This window comes from Rhipicephalus microplus, unplaced genomic scaffold, assembly GCF_043290135.1.
Source record: "Rhipicephalus microplus isolate Deutch F79 unplaced genomic scaffold, USDA_Rmic scaffold_135, whole genome shotgun sequence".
NCBI lineage: Eukaryota > Metazoa > Arthropoda > Arachnida > Ixodida > Ixodidae > Rhipicephalus > Rhipicephalus microplus.
In genome coordinates, this window is record NW_027464707.1 from 287,501 (window position 1) to 300,000 (window position 12,500).

The window sequence follows — 12,500 nt, forward strand, 5'->3', positions numbered from 1 at the left end:
TGGCTCTCGCAGCTCTTGCGCGCCCGGTCGCAGAGAGGAGTACGCAACCTCGACCGCACTTTCCCTGCAGGCTTCCTTCCGACTCGAAGTCCTGCGGCGGTCTCAACGAGGTGCCACATCCTCAATGCAGTCGGTCGCCCCCGTTTCGGTTGGGCTCTGGCACGACGGTCGCCACCGTCTCGCCCTTGAGTGGCCGCTGTTGGCGCTCGCTGTGAGGTGTTCAGCGTGCTGTCCGTGTTGCCGACGCGGTCAAAACGAGTCGACGGCTCACGTTCCCTTGTGCGCCGAAGGCTCTCTTGATATGTGATCCGACCCTCAGACAGACGAAGCCAAGGGAAGACCCAAGGCCGCAATGTGCGTTCAAAGAATCAGTGCTCAGTGTGTCCTGCAATTCACACCAAGTCTCGCAGCTGGCTGCGTTCTTCATCGACCCGAGAACCGAGTGATCCACCGCTTAGAGTCGTGAAAAAGTGTTTGTTCAATTCCGTACAGTCAAAACCAAACGTTTCTGGCACTCGGCCAAACAGTGGCCAAGAAGGGCGCTTTTCAGCGCACGCTTGGACTCCAAAACTCTGCCGCGCCTTTTTCGGCTGCCGCAAATCGAGCAAACGGTGTGTTTCGGACGGCGTTTCGCTTTCGCTACTTGCGAGTGCTTTCGTGGTCCACCCCTCTATAAATACTCGGGAGGCGTCGAAGCCGGTTCTCCAAGCCGGACCCGTAGGTATCGTTGTGTGCTCGCTCTCATTGGCCCGCCTAACCAGAAAATGCCTGCGGTACACCCATTTGGATAAGAGTGCACGCAGATGCGGGCCTCGACGGCTACACATTTCCTCGGGCGGCCGCCTCCCGGCCTCCGTGGAGCGCGGGATGCACGGTCCCATCGACAAGCCTCTCCCGTTTTTACCGTGGCGTCGCGGTTCACCACGGCAGGCGGGTCGGTCTCCTCCGCATAAAAAGGGGGACCCCCGCTTTTTGTTCCACGAAATCGCACAAGCTTTTTTCGCATCCACGGTTTGCCACCGCACACCAAAATGCCGATCCGGCTGCCTACTTTAGCCAACAGGTGGAGCCAGGCGCGCCGTACTTGCGCGGCACTTCCCACGTCCACCGAAGTCGGTGCCAAGGACCACTTTCGGCGCCGGAGCCGCGTACGAGCCTACTCGAGGCGGAAGAACGAAGCCAGCAAGGGCCTGGCCGCAAGTGCGTTCAATTGTCGGGACGTCCAAGTCCCTCGTTCTTCCGTGCTTCCTCTTTCGGCAAGTCGTTGCGGCACCTTCCCAAAGCGCGCAGACCCGCTAATCGCGACGAGCGCGACGTGGCCGTGCCGCCTTTCCCTCGGCAGCAAGCAAAACGCCTGGCAACGTCGACGCTCCCCTAACCGCGATCTCGCACCGTGTTTCGTGTGGCGAATTCAAAAGCCGGCCGGCGCTGCTGCAACCATTACGGTCGGTACGCATACGCCGCGGAGGGCGGGACGGTCATCGGAGCGTGCGGTTCCTCCATCGAGTACTGCGCACCTCGGCCGTCGCATCGCCGTGCCATGACCGGCCGCGCGTCAACGCGAACCGGTGCCAGCGAGATCCCTCGCCTGCAAGAACCGACCGGCAGCCTCCGTCACCCGAGGACGCGGAGGCGCTTGCCGCGGACGGCGGGACGGTATGCACTGGTGCACAGCGGACCCGTCACATCGCCAGTTCCTTGACCGACCGCCGACGCTTGTGCCGTTCCTCTCGTACTTGGCAGTCGCCGCGCGATTGTCGGGTCTCGTTCTTGCACGCTCGAACGGTCGGGAGGGCACTCGGCTGGCGTTTCGGGAACGCGCAGCCTCGCCTTCTACCGACGTAACCACGACTCTCCGTTCGCGCTCCGCCGCTCCTGTTTACAGTACTAGGCGGTCCCGCAGCGGTCGGGTCGCGCATTTCGAGCGCTTCGAGCCACGGTGCTGTGGCGGGTCGAAAGCCGACCTATGAGTGCGTTGCGCCGTTTGTACCCGCGTCCGCCACCTGGCCGACCGTCCAAGGTCGCGGTGTTGGCGTCCGCTGGGCGCAACAATTTGTCACGGGGTGCCGCTCCACATTCAGGCAGCCCCGTGGGGAAAAGCCGACCCCGCGTCCAAACGGGGTCAGCGGCAGAAAGTGTCGGGCGCAGACGCAGCTGAGGCGCTCACCCTTCACAATCCGTTAATGATCCTTCCGCAGGTTCACCTACGGAAACCTTGTTACGACTTTTACTTCCTCTAAATGATCAAGTTTGGTCATCTTTCCAACAGACCGGCGCAACCGAAAGGCCGCGCCGGACATCGGTCCGAAGACCTCACTAAATCATTCAATCGGTAGTAGCGACGGGCGGTGTGTACAAAGGGCAGGGACGTAATCAACGCGAGCTTATGACTCGCGCTTACTGGGAATTCCTCGTTCAAGGGGAACAATTGCAAGCCCCTATCCCAATCACGAAAGAAGTTCCACGGGTTACCCAGTCTTTTCAGACAGGGATAAAGACACGCTGCTTCCTTCAGTGTAGCGCGCGTGCGGCCCCGGACATCTAAGGGCATCACAGACCTGTTATTGCTCTGTTTCGTGCGGCTAGGAGCCGCTTGTCCCTCTAAGAAGGTTGTAAGGTGCTGGGAACCCCGCACCTATTTAATAGGCTAGAGTCTCGTTCGTTATCGGAATTAACCAGACAAATCGCTCCACCAACTAAGAACGGCCATGCACCACCATCCACCGAATCAAGAAAGAGCTCTCAATCTGTCAATCCTCCCAGTGTCCGGGCCGGGTAAGTTTTCCCGTGTTGAGTCAAATTAAGCCGCAGGCTCCACTCCTGGTGGTGCCCTTCCGTCAATTCCTTTAAGTTTCAGCTTTGCAACCATACTTCCCCCGGAACCCAAATACTTTGGTTTCCCGGAAGCTGCCCGCCGAGTCATTTGAGTAACTCAGGCGGATCGCTGGTTGGCATCGTTTATGGTCAGAACTAGGGCGGTATCTGATCGCCTTCGAACCTCTGACTTTCGTTCTTGATCAATGAAAACATTCTTGGCAAATGCTTTCGCAGTAGTTCGTCTTGCGACGGTCCAAGAATTTCACCTCTAGCGCCGCAATACGAATGCCCCCGTCCGTCCCTCTTAATCATTACCTCGTATTCCAAAAACCAACAGAACAGAAACGAGGTCTTGTTCTATTATTCCATGCAAGTTTATTCAGGCGACTCGCCTGCGTTGAGCACTCTAATTTTTTCAAAGTAAAAGCACCGGCCATCTCGAGGCACACAATGAAGTGCACCAAGAAAGAACCGGCATGATGTTCAGTCCGAGCCGTCGCATCGGGTAGATGCACTACTCGTCTGGAACTGAGATCCAACTACGAGCTTTTTAACCGCAGCAGCTTTAGTATACGCTATTGGAGCTGGAATTACCGCGGCTGCTGGCACCAGACTTGCCCTCCAATTGATCCTCGTTAAAGGATTTAGAGTGTACTCATTTCAATTACGGGGCCTCAAAAGAGTCCCGTATTGTTATTTTTCGTCACTACCTCCCCGTGCCGGGAGTGGGTAATTTGCGCGCCTGCTGCCTTCCTTGGATGTGGTAGCCGTTTCTCAGGCTCCCTCTCCGGAATCGAACCCTGATTCTCCGTTACCCGTAACAACCATGGTAAGCAAGTAACCTACCATCGAAAGTTGATAAGGCAGACACTTGAAAGAAACGTCGCCGGCTCGTGGCCATGCGATCAGCACAAAGTTATCCAGAGTCACCACACAATACGGGCCGAAACCCGATCGATCTTGGTCTAATAAAAGCACCCGTTACCCAAAGGGCTCCAGGCTCACTGCATGTATTAGCTCTAGAATTGCCACAGTTATCCAAGTAGGAAGAAACGATCTAAGGAACCATAACTGATTTAATGAGCCATTCGCGGTTTCGCCTTATTTCGGCATGTACTTAGACATGCATGGCTTAATCTTTGAGACAAGCATATGATTACTGGCAGGATCAACCAGGTAATCGTTCGACTGCGCGTCCGTCCTCGCCTTCGGCGGGCCGGACGCAGTCTGTGTGCGGCGGAGGCCACCTTCAGGCGCCCCAACACGCTTATTTTGCACTCCGAGATGACGGCGTTCGAGCTCGCTACGGCACAACCTTCCCGAAAGACGAGTGGGAGCCGTGCGGCAAGAAGCACGTTCATGCTCGCTCTTTTTCGTTGCATCGACTCGGTCGCGCCGTGCGGGTTGCCCAAGCCCGCTGCACTGTCGGTGGACCGGCCGGAACTAGCAACGGAGCCGAGACTGCAAAGCCGCCAGACGACGGGTCACGCCCGCGTCTTCGGCGCTTTCGCATCTGAATCGCCCGAGGACGACACGGAACACACCTCGATATCGTGGTAAAACGGCACCGTCCGACAACCAGCCCCTAACGCATCAAGCGGATGAGGCTGCAGACGACTGCCGTGGATTCCCCTGGAGCAGACCCGAGGACACGCTTGACGAGGCCGAAGCCCGCCGCATATCAGACACCCGGTCGCTTTCGCGTACGCCGCTCACGAGAACCCCCACATAATAGCAGCGATAAGTACCCAGACCTCCTTGGGCACTAATACGAGCGTACTCGAGAAAATTTCACCGCGGGTGTGCCCCGAAACGTGTGGCACGTTGAGCGTGCCACAAGTCTACGTCGCTCTCAAACCCGCCGAGGTCGTAGAATTTGCGACCCTACTCACGAAATTCCCACCGAGGATACGGCCGCAAACGTACCGCACCTTGGGTAGGCCACGAGTTTGTGCAACACTACGCTGACGGCACAGCACCGAGGTCGTGCGCGCACGCACGGGAAAATTCCGCCGCGGTTTCTGCCGAAAACGTGAGGCACCACGACTCTCCGCAAGTTCGCGTCGACTGCGAAATACCGAAGTCGTGAACGACGTGTCCGCTACTCGCCGCCGACACGCTGGACACCAAACGTACAACGACTCGACGGCGTCGTAGAGGCCCACGACGCGGTTTTCCTTAACGACGTCTCGGCGTGGCACCGACAGGTTAGAACGGCCGACCAACGTTCCCTGTCCGCCGTTCGGCTCAGTCGAAGGGCTCGGCGACTTCGGCAACGCTGCGAAGCCGCACGGTGACGCACGCCATGTCCCCATTTTTTTTTTTTCTTTCTGCGTCTGCCGGGGTGCCCCTATAATAGCAGCGATAAGCACCCAGACCGCCGTGGGTCGCTCGCCCCGGCTGACGTGGTTTTTCGTACTCCTGCGGCGGTCGCCGTCAAGCACGTCCAAATACGCTACTTTCGTGGGCGCATTCACGCTCTTTCGCTTCGCCGGAGTGCCAGCACTCACTCTGCCAAAAACGGCGAACATCCGAGCGGCGGTTCCCACTTTTGCGTCGGCGTCGCAAACCCCGCCCCGGCAGACGAGGTTTGCCGTACTCGTGCGACGGTGGCCGGCGGGCACGTCGAAAGACGCCGATATCGTGCGCGAATTGGCGCACCTTGGCTTCACCGGAGTGCCGCCACTGACTCCTCCAAAAACGGCGAAGATCCGAGCGGCGCTTCCCACTTTCGCATCGGCGTCCCGAACTCCGCCCCGGCTGACGCGGTTTACCGTACTCGTGCGACGGTCGCCGGCGAGCACGTGGAAAGACGCCGATATCGTGCCCGAATCGGCTCCGTTCGGCTTCGCCGGAGTGCCAGCACTGGCTCGGCGAAAGACGACGAACATCCGAGCGACGGTTCTCACTATTGCGTACGCGTCGCAAACCCCGCCCCGGCAGACGCACTTTGCCGTACTCGTGCGACGGTCGCCGGCGAGCACGTAGAAAGACGCCGATATCGTGCCGGAATCGGCCCCGTTTGGCTTCGCCGGAGTGCCAGCACTCACTCGGCCACAAACGGCGAACATCCGAGCGGCGGTTCCCACTTAGCCGTCGGCGTCCCGAACTCCGCCCCGGCAGACGCGGTTGCCGAGCTCGTGCGACTAGCGACCGCGAAGCCGTCTCGCGACGCCGCTTTCGTGCGCGGCTCCCACTGCGACCTGGGTCACCCGAGGTCGACGAGCAAAAAAGAATGTCGAAAAAAAATTTTTTTTTTTTGCGTCTGCCGGGGTGCCCCTATAATAGCAGCGATAAGCACCCAGACCGCCATGGGTCGCTCGCCCCGGCTGACGTGGTTTTTCGTTTTCCTGCGGTGGTCGTCGTCAAGCACGTCCAAACACGCCACTTTCGTGGGCGCATTCGCGCTCTTTCGCTTCGCCGGAGTGCCAGCACTCACTCTGCCAAAAACGGCGAACATCCTAGTGGCGGTTCCCACTTTTGCGTCGGCGTCGCCAACCCCGCCCCGGCATACGCGGTTTGCCGTACTCGTGCGGCGGTGGCCGGCGGGCACGTCGAAAGACACCGATATCGTGCGCGAGTCGATGCTTCTTGGTCTCGCAGGAGGGCCGCCACTCACTCCTGCAAAAACGGCGAAGATCCGAGCGGCGCTTCCCACTTTTTCGTCGGCATCGCAAACCTCGCCCCGGCAGACGCGCTTTGCCGTACTCGTGCGACGGTCGCCGGCGAGCACGTCGAAATACGCCGATATCGTGCCCGAATCGGCCCCGTTTCGCTTCGCCGGAGTGCCAGCACTCACTCGGCCAAAAACGGCGAACATCCGAGCAGCGGTACCCACTTAGCCGTCGGCATCCCGAACTCCGCGCCGGCTGACGCGGTTGCCGAGCTCGTGCGACTAGCGACCGCGAACGCGTCTCGCGACGCCGCTTTCGTGCGCGGCTCCCATTGCGACCTGGGTTACCCGAGCTCGACCAGCAAAAAAGAAGGTCGAAAAAAAATTTTTTTTTTCTGCGTCTGCCGGGGTGCCCCTATAATAGCAGCGATAAGCACCCAGACCGCCGTGGGTCGCTCGCCCCGGCTGACGTGGTTTTTCGTACTCCTGCAGCGGTCGCCGTCAAGCACGTCCAAATACGCCACTTTCGTGGGCGCTTTCGCGCTCTTTCGCGTCGCCGGTGTGCCAGCACTCACTCTGCCAAAAACGGCCAACATCCGAGCGGCGGTTCCCACTTTTGCGTCGGCGTCGTAAACCCCGCCCCGGCAGACGCGGTTTGCCCTACTCGTGCGACGGTCGCCGGCGAGCGCGTCGAAAGACGCCGATATCGTGCGCTAATTGGCGCTCCTTGGCTTCTCCGGAGTGCCGCCACTCACTCCTCCAAAAACGGCGAAGATCCGAGCGGCGTTCTCCACTTTCGCATCGGCGTCCCGAACTCCGCCCGGGCTGACGCGGTTTACCGTACTCGTGCGACGGTCGCCGCCGGGCACGTCGAAAGACGCCGATATCGTGCCGTAATCGGCCCCGTTTGGCTTCGCCCGAGTGCCAGCACTCACTCGGCCAAAAACGGCGAACATCCGAGCAGCGTTTCCCACTTTCGCATCGGCGTCCCGAAGCCCGCCCCGGCAGACGCGGTTTGCCCTACTCGAGCGACGGTCGCCGGCGATCACGTCGAAAGGCGCCGAATTCGTGCACGAATCGATGCTTCTTGGTCTCGCAGGAGGGCCGCCACTCACTCCTGCAAAAACGGCGAAGATCCGAGTTGCGCTTCCCACTTTTTCGTCGGCGTCCCGAACTACGCCCCGGCTGACGCGGTTTACCGTACTCGTGCGACGGTCGCCGGCGGGCACTTCAAAATACGCCGATTTCGTGGGCGCATTCACGCTGTTTCGCTTCCCCGGAGTGCCAACACTCACTCTGCCGAAAGCGGCGATCATCCGAGCGGCGGTTCCCACTTTTGCGTCGGCTTCGCAAACGGCGCCCCGGCAGACGCGCTCGTGCGACGTACTCGTGCGACGGTCGCCGGCGAGCACGTCGAAAGACGCCGATATCGTGCTCGAATCGACCCCGTTTCGCTTCGCCGGAGTGCTGCCAGTCACGGCGCAGAAAACGGCGAACAAGTGTTTTTTTTTTTTTTTCCTAGAATTTGTGTTATAGAAGGCACATTTGATATCGGACGATAATTTTCAACTTTATCACGCGCACCGATTTTCGTGTAGAGGTTTGCAAGTTTATGGGAATTTCTCCACTTGGAATAATGCGATTTAGTAGTACTACGAGAACTTCATGGATGTACTCAAGGGTACGGGGCAAGTCAGTTACGTCAACACCTGCAGATTTTTTACACTTCAAACTGAAAATTGTTGGTTGTGAGTCCTCGTGTGATATTAAAGGCCGATTCGCTAACACATAGAACAAAGAAAGAAAGGAAGAAAAAACGCCCGCGCTCGCTCAAGAAACCTGGGTTCGCAACAAGTGGCAACAACAAGCAACCGAGCGAGTGCGCCAAAACCCGTGGCGGCCGAACAAACGCGAAGTCCCAACCGCGTCAGCCGGGGCGGCACGGGACAGGAAAAATCACTTCAGCCGGGGCGGCGGGGCACCGAATAAACCTCGTCACCTCGTCGCAGGATAAAAGAGGAAACAAAAAGTCTAAACAGCGTCTGCTGGAGCGAATGCGTAATAAAACAACAACAACAACAAAAAAAAACACCCGCGCTCAAGAAGTCTGCAATCCTCACAAAAGGCGACTGTGACCGAGCAGCGTCAGCCGGGGCCGTGCGGAAACGGAAAAACCGCGACTACCGGGGCGTCGAGGCACCGAAAAATCCACTTCAGCCGCGGCGAAAAAAAAAACAAAAAGAAAGACGGAGGGGGGGGGGGGAACCACGTCTGCCGGGGCGAAGGAAAAAAAAAACGCGTCTGCCGGGGCGAGCCCGGGTGCGGCACCACCGGGAAAACTGTGGCAAACAGACATGGCGATCGAGTGAGTGGGCCGCCAGCCAGGCTCAGCCAAAAAGTGCAAAGTCCGAACTGCGTCAGCCGGGGCGGCAAAAACCGCGTCAGCCGGGGCGGCGCAAAAAACCGCGTCTGCCGGGGCGGCACGAAACCGCGTCAGCCGGGGCGGGGCGAAAACTGCGTCAGCCGGGGCGAAAGAAAAAAAAAAACGCGTCTGCCGGGGCAAGCCCGGGTGCGGCACCACCGGGAAAACTGTGGCAAACAGACATGGCGATCGAGTGAGTGGGCCGCCAGCCAGGCACAGCCGAAAAGTGCAAAGTCCGAACCGTGTCAGCCGGGGCGACGCAAAAACCGCGTCAGCCGGGGCGGCGCGAAAACCGCGTCAGCCGGGGCGGCACGAAACCGCGTCAGCCGGGGCGGCGCGAAAACTGCGTCAGCCGGGGCGGCGCGAAAACCTCGTCAGCCGGGGCGAGCGAAAAGGGGGGGGGGGAACCACGTCTGCCGGGGCGAAAGAAAAAAAACGCGTCAGCCGGGGCGAGCCCGGGTGCGGCACCACCGGGAAAACTGTGGCAAACAGACATGGCGATCGAGTGAGTGGGCCGCCAGCCAGGCACAGCCGAAAAGTGCTAAGTCCGAACTGCGTCAGCCGGGGCGGCAAAAACCGCGTCAGCCGGGGCGGCGCAAAAAACCGCGTCTGCCGGGGCGGCACGAAACCGCGTCAGCCGGGGCGGCGCGAAAACTGCGTCAGCCGGGGCGAAAGAAAAAAAAACGCGTCTGCCGGGGCGAGCCCGGGTGCGGCACCACCGGGAAAACTGTGGCAAACAGACATGGCGATCGAGTGAGTGGGCCGCCAGCCAGGCACAGCCGAAAAGTGCTAAGTCCGAACTGCGTCTGCCGGGGCGGCACGAAACCGCGTCAGCCGGGGCGGCGCGAAAACCGCGTCTGCCGGGGCGGCACGAAACCGCGTCAGCCGGGGCGGCGCGAAAACTGCGTCAGCCGGGGCGAGCCCGGGTGCGGCACCACCGGGAAAACTGTGGCAAACAGACATGGCGATTGAGTGAGTGGGCCGCCAGCCAGGCACAGCCGAAAAGTGCTAAGTCCGAACTGCGTCTGCCGGGGCGGCACGAAACCGCGTCAGCCGGGGCGGCGCGAAAACCGCGTCTGCCGGGGCGGCACGAAACCGCGTCAGCCGGGGCGGCGCGAAAACTGCGTCAGCCGGGGCGAGCCCGGGTGCGGCACCACCGGGAAAACTGTGGCAAACAGACATGGCGATCGAGTGAGTGGGCCGCCAGCCAGGCACAGCCGAAAAGTGCAAAGTCCGAACCGTGTCAGCCGGGGCGACGCAAAAACCGCGTCAGCCGGGGCGGCGCGAAAACCGCGTCAGCCGGGGCGGCACGAAACCGCGTCAGCCGGGGCGGCGCGAAAACTGCGTCAGCCGGGGCGGCGCGAAAACCTCGTCAGCCGGGGCGAGCGAAAAGGGGGGGGGGGGGAACCACGTCTGCCGGGGCGAAAGAAAAAAAAACGCGTCTGCCGGGGCGAGCCCGGGTGCGGCACCACCGGGAAGACTGTGGCAAACAGACATGGCGATCGAGTGAGTGGGCCGCCAGCCAGGCTCAGCCCAAAAAGTGCTAAGTCCGAACTGCGTCAGCCGGGGCGGCGCGAAAACCGCGTCTGCCGGGGCGGCACGAAACCGCGTCAGCCGGGGCGGCGCGAAAACTGCGTCAGCCGGGGCGAGCCCGGGTGCGGCACCACCGGGAAAACTGTGGCAAACAGACATGGCGATCGAGTGAGTGGGCCGCCAGCCAGGCACAGCCGAAAAGTGCTAAGTCCGAACTGCGTCAGCCGGGGCGGCAAAAACCGCGTCAGCCGGGGCGGCGCAAAAAACCGCGTCTGCCGGGGCGGCACGAAACCGCGTCAGCCGGGGCGGCGCGAAAACTGCGTCAGCCGGGGCGAAAGAAAAAAAAAAACGCGTCTGCCGGGGCGAGCCCGGGTGCGGCACCACCGGGAAAACTGTGGCAAACAGACATGGCGATCGAGTGAGTGGGCCGCCAGCCAGGCACAGCCGAAAAGTGCTAAGTCCGAACTGCGTCTGCCGGGGCGGCACGAAACCGCGTCAGCCGGGGCGGCGCGAAAACCGCGTCTGCCGGGGCGGCACGAAACCGCGTCAGCCGGGGCGGCGCGAAAACTGCGTCAGCCGGGGCGAGCCCGGGTGCGGCACCACCGGGAAAACTGTGGCAAACAGACATGGCGATTGAGTGAGTGGGCCGCCAGCCAGGCACAGCCGAAAAGTGCTAAGTCCGAACTGCGTCTGCCGGGGCGGCACGAAACCGCGTCAGCCGGGGCGGCGCGAAAACCGCGTCTGCCGGGGCGGCACGAAACCGCGTCAGCCGGGGCGGCGCGAAAACTGCGTCAGCCGGGGCGAGCCCGGGTGCGGCACCACCGGGAAAACTGTGGCAAACAGACATGGCGATCGAGTGAGTGGGCCGCCAGCCAGGCACAGCCGAAAAGTGCAAAGTCCGAACCGTGTCAGCCGGGGCGACGCAAAAACCGCGTCAGCCGGGGCGGCGCGAAAACCGCGTCAGCCGGGGCGGCACGAAACCGCGTCAGCCGGGGCGGCGCGAAAACTGCGTCAGCCGGGGCGGCGCGAAAACCTCGTCAGCCGGGGCGAGCGAAAAGGGGGGGGGGAACCACGTCTGCTGGGGCGAAAGAAAAAAAAACGCGTCTGCCGGGGCGAGCCCGGGTGCGGCACCACCGGGAAGACTGTGGCAAACAGACATGGCGATCGAGTGAGTGGGCCGCCAGCCAGGCTCAGCCCAAAAAGTGCTAAGTCCGAACTGCGTCAGCCGGGGCGGCGCGAAAACCGCGTCTGCCGGGGCGGCACGAAACCGCGTCAGCCGGGGCGGCGCGAAAACTGCGTCAGCCGGGGCGAGCCCGGGTGCGGCACCACCGGGAAAACTGTGGCAAACAGACATGGCGATCGAGTGAGTGGGCCGCCAGCCAGGCACAGCCGAAAAGTGCTAAGTCCGAACTGCGTCAGCCGGGGCGGCAAAAACCGCGTCAGCCGGGGCGGCGCAAAAAACCGCGTCTGCCGGGGCGGCACGAAACCGCGTCAGCCGGGGCGGCGCGAAAACTGCGTCAGCCGGGGCGAAAGAAAAAAAAAAACGCGTCTGCCGGGGCGAGCCCGGGTGCGGCACCACCGGGAAAACTGTGGCAAACAGACATGGCGATCGAGTGAGTGGGCCGCCAGCCAGGCACAGCCGAAAAGTGCTAAGTCCGAACTGCGTCTGCCGGGGCGGCACGAAACCGCGTCAGCCGGGGCGGCGCGAAAACCGCGTCTGCCGGGGCGGCACGAAACCGCGTCAGCCGGGGCGGCGCGAAAACTGCGTCAGCCGGGGCGAGCCCGGGTGCGGCACCACCGGGAAAACTGTGGCAAACAGACATGGCGATTGAGTGAGTGGGCCGCCAGCCAGGCACAGCCGAAAAGTGCTAAGTCCGAACTGCGTCTGCCGGGGCGGCACGAAACCGCGTCAGCCGGGGCGGCGCGAAAACCGCGTCTGCCGGGGCGGCACGAAACCGCGTCAGCCGGGGCGGCGCGAAAACTGCGTCAGCCGGGGCGAGCCCGGGTGCGGCACCACCGGGAAAACTGTGGCAAACAGACATGGCGATCGAGTGAGTGGGCCGCCAGCCAGGCACAGCCGAAAAGTGCTAAGTCCGAACTGCGTCAGCCGGGGCG

General features: G+C 61.6%; 2 non-coding genes across 2 annotated transcripts; both read right to left on the reverse strand.

Moving 5' to 3' along the window:
• Positions 1-309: 309 nt before the first annotated feature.
• On the reverse strand, positions 310-462 carry LOC142790989 (5.8S ribosomal RNA). The gene has a single exon (XR_012889913.1). It is a non-coding gene; the product is annotated as a 5.8S ribosomal RNA (ribosomal RNA).
• A 1,719-nt stretch (positions 463-2,181) lies between these two features.
• LOC142791017 (small subunit ribosomal RNA) lies at positions 2,182-3,996 on the reverse strand. Its single transcript, XR_012889939.1, has one exon. It is a non-coding gene; the product is annotated as a small subunit ribosomal RNA (ribosomal RNA).
• Positions 3,997-12,500: the final 8,504 nt, after the last annotated feature.